Here is a 4,279-nt window from a genome sequence, read left to right on the forward strand (position 1 = left end):
ATTTTGACAGACTCTGGAGTAAGCAATACCGACATACTTTCACACTTGCAATAACTTTTTCAATAAATTTTGTACAAGAACAGCAGTTGGAATGAAATAATCACATTCTCAGACAGCTAAATAACAAAATGTCTCAGTAATATTCTCCAAGGACATCATCAATTCGCAGCCGACATCACAAGAGTAGCTATAAATCACATGAAGATGGTAGGGAAAATTAGTGAGGAAAGAACCGTTTTAAGTGCGTAGCTGCATCCATATTAACTTGAGACTCTTTATCCAAATAAGAGCTCCAGAAAAAATGTTGACAACTGCGCTCTAAAAGGTGTATGCTATTTTCAGTGTTGTTGTGCGTGTGGACCAGGACAGCACATACAAACCCATTACACATCCTACCTTTGCTGGTATAAATGTCCCCTCTCTATCTCAGTCCCATGTCTGGATTCAAGCTTCTTTCTAGACATTGCCATATAATGAGAAATCCATTAGAAAGAAGTAGAGATGCCAATTTCTCCATCAGCTGTGGCCTCAATTGTCCATAATGTGATGCAGCCCCAAATTGTAACGTGTATAGGCCACAGATGTTTAAAATTGGTTCATGCCTTTTTCTAGACCCTGTTGGGTGTCATTCTGGGAAATGCAAGGAATCATTAACTGAAGTGGTTGAGGTGGGTTGAGGTTAAATTAGGGCACCAAAAAAACAAACAAACAAAAAAAAAAAGTAAATGGCAACACATCTACATAAAAATAACACATAGAATGTAGTGAAGAGTGAGTGACCAAAGTAGTGGAAAGTCATTATGTGTTTCATCCGGTGTCCATAAGCTATTTAAAGTTAATGAACGCTTTTCTTTTCCACTGAAGTTATATCTATCTATCTCTGTAAGCAAGGCCGCATGTTAGTAATGTATTCTCTGTCATCACCAGGGTCTTGCAGGTCATCTAAGCCCAGGTGCTCATGCCAGCTGTAAAATGCTCTCCTCCAAGCAGGTTCCAATTTTTCATGCAAGCCGTCCTGCTAATGCAAAATGCAGGTCTCCGTTGGCAAGGCTTCACTCAGTTTCTGTTGGTATTTCATGACACTTTTGACATGTGCACCACGAGGATTGTGCACTGCTGCTTGCTTCAGCAGGACCTGCTGGACTCCTGGAGGACAGGATGTTAAACATCACACCTGGAAGACTGGCTACTTTTCCCAGGCGGTCACCTCTTTCTGACCTGGACATACCAGCTGATGACGCCTATAAAGGAGGTACAGATTATGTAGTATAGGCTTTTAGGTACAAAAAATAATATGTAGAATTTTTGTCCAAAAGTTATTTAACCAACCCTCATTTCAGCCATGTTACACCGATGTGACATGGCCACTTGGTCCCTGTCCTCCTGCTGCAGCGGGACGGCCCTCTGGCCCTGCCTCTGCCTCCCTTGGCCTACCTCTCTGCCTCTGCACCGGCCACTCCCACGCCCTCCTCCTCGGACCTCAGGGCTCTCAAACGATGGCATTGTTTTTGTGAGAGAATGTCTGAATTGTCATAAAAAGCAAATGGAAACGGTGAATAGAAAAAAAACACAGATTTGCATAATGTAGTATTTTATTTATATATTACTTTTGTCAGTGGAGTTTTTAATGTCTTCATTTACGTGAAAAATCTGATAACACTGCAGCACTTATTAATATGTACAATAGTAATAGTAACTCCCTGTACAATAACAATTTTACTAGTAAAACACTGGAGCCAATAATTCATATTTGATAGGCATCTTTCAAAATCTTTCCCTCTCTCTATAATACATCAGTGTGCAGCTACAGGAGAATGATGAGCAACAAATGTCTTCAACTAGCTAGCTGTTATTTTCCATTCACTAACCTGTCAATTAGCCAATAGTCACCTTGAAACGGGACCCCACATACATATCTGGAGTCCCATATTGGGTGACTGGTTACCTGGTAACAACCTTTTCAGTAGCAGAAAAAAAAAATTCTGGCATAGCCTAACAAATGACCTCTCCTGATGACTTGATGGCTTGATATTTTTTGTTTTTCGTCCGTGAGTTGCAAACTAACTGGAAGGTTCTTGCACAGGAAGATTTGACGAGGATGCTAAAGGATTTATCTGCACAGAGTGTGACGTACTTTACAGCCACTTGTGTTTGTCGTTACGGTAACCACCACTGTTGCCGTCTCATGCTGTCAGAAGACCATGGCAGTGACCGTCCTCCTGGTCTTCACACCCCCTATTCACATTTACACAATCCTGTCATGTTTATGTGTAGCCCCGCTTGTACAGACACTGTGCTATTGGCTGATCTGTTCATGTGCAGAGAAATCACATAAATTCCTCTCCTAACACTGAACTGTAACACATACGATATGATACTGTACAGACGGGACTTTTAGCGTCCATGTTATGACCACAATGTAATGACACATCTCTTTAGAATTCAGCCCCGCTCTGAGCCAACCTAACTCATTTTTGCTCCGACAATGGATTAATGCAACGGCCCCGGATATTAATTTTCTTCACAGATAGATTGATTGCAGCATTAAATTCACCAGCAGGCGAAAAAACACGAGGTTCATAAATCATATGCAGATTAAAGTGAGAACATGGGATTGGAATGCTTCCTCTATTCCATTTTCCCTTCCTTTCTCGCTGTTCTCTGCTTTTTGTCCTCCTTTGCCTCTTTTCAAGTTATCAAGGCACACACACTACACATGCACCCGCGTACAGTACACACACGTGCACAGATGCAAGCACACACTCATGCATGATGCACTCTCTCTCACACACACACATACACACAGATGCGCAGAGTTTTATCAAAATAAATTTTCAAAAGAAGTTTAATTGTAAACATTCCCCCGACCTGTTTGACATTTGGCCTTTGTGAACTCTTTCTGTCTGTCCTCCTCCCTCAGCTGCAACAACAATCCAACAACTGTATTTGTGTGTGAGAATAAGTTCGTATCTGTGTGTACGTGCATGCCTTTAAGCACATGCATCTGAAGCAACCAGTGGGGATTTATGCGTGTCTTGATGATTTTCAACCTTTTGTGGACAAAAGAGGGGGAGTGTGTGTGTGTGTGTGTGTGTAGCTGACAACTGATGCTTTTGGCTATTTGAAGTTCCTGCCTTCAGTTCTAATCTTATTTATGTTTTCAGGGCCTGCGATCTGACATCTTCATGGTAAACAAAATCCAGAGATCAGCTCTGTGGTCTTGAGGGTCAAATACTTGAAGACATGCAGTGCACTGGCTTTGAATCATAAAGTCCCATCTGCATTACTGAGTGCTGAAGTTTTCACATCCCACGGAGGACCAACAATATCTGTTTATTATATTTGTTAATATATGTGTTGACTTGATCTTCACCTTTTCTGATGTTTCCAATTATCTTATTTCACCCATATTGGGAAATATTTGTTTGTTTAGGTACTTTATAAGAAGAAGTGTTTTTTTTCCTTCTTTTTTTACTAAAATGTCAAAGGAAACTTAACACTTTCAAGGGTGTGAATATACTGAGTTGAGAGAAAAGATAACTTTAAAGTGGTAATCTACAAAATCCTTATTTTTGGTGGATTTTGCTAAAAACGTGAATGATAAGCGCTGTAGTGTTTTGCCCGACACTTAAAGCATGAACTGGGAATAAACTAAAATCACTGTTGTGCCAAACAGTCATGGAGAATAGACATTTATTTCTATGAAAATGTTGCTATGTTGCTGAGTGTTTCGTTAAGGACTGAGAGAGAAAAAACATTGGAGATGTGGCACAGGAAAGGAGGAAGGGAGTGAAGAAGGAACATGGGCAAGAAAAAGTGAAGGGCTAGAGGAGGTATGACAGAGAGCTGAGAGAGGAGAAGGGAGAGATGAAGCTCTGAGAAAATGAGAGGCTACAGATGTTTCCGAAAAGGGAGAGGACATAAAAGTATTGAAGACTGCATGCGTGTTGTTTGGTCTGTGGAGCGAAATTGAGGAGCAAAGGTGACAGAAGAGAGAATAGCAGCAGTTTAGAAAAGGCAAAAAAGATGAAAAATTATGCCTTTATCTGTTTTAATTGCAAATGAATGGAAATCTTTGGTGTAGCCAGCTATGAAGATGGATTTTCTTTCTCTTGCATGCACATTGTGTGAACATACTGCATGTATTTCCAATCAGTGCTGTAAGGTCTTTGTTCTTCATTAAGCGACCTAATTAGCTGACGCTTGATGCTTTCTTGCACTATTGCGCTACATTCCCACTGGGACACTGATGTATTTGTCTGTGTGTGTGTGTGTGTGT

Source organism: Myripristis murdjan, chromosome 13 (genome assembly GCF_902150065.1).
Source record: "Myripristis murdjan chromosome 13, fMyrMur1.1, whole genome shotgun sequence".
NCBI lineage: Eukaryota > Metazoa > Chordata > Actinopteri > Holocentriformes > Holocentridae > Myripristis > Myripristis murdjan.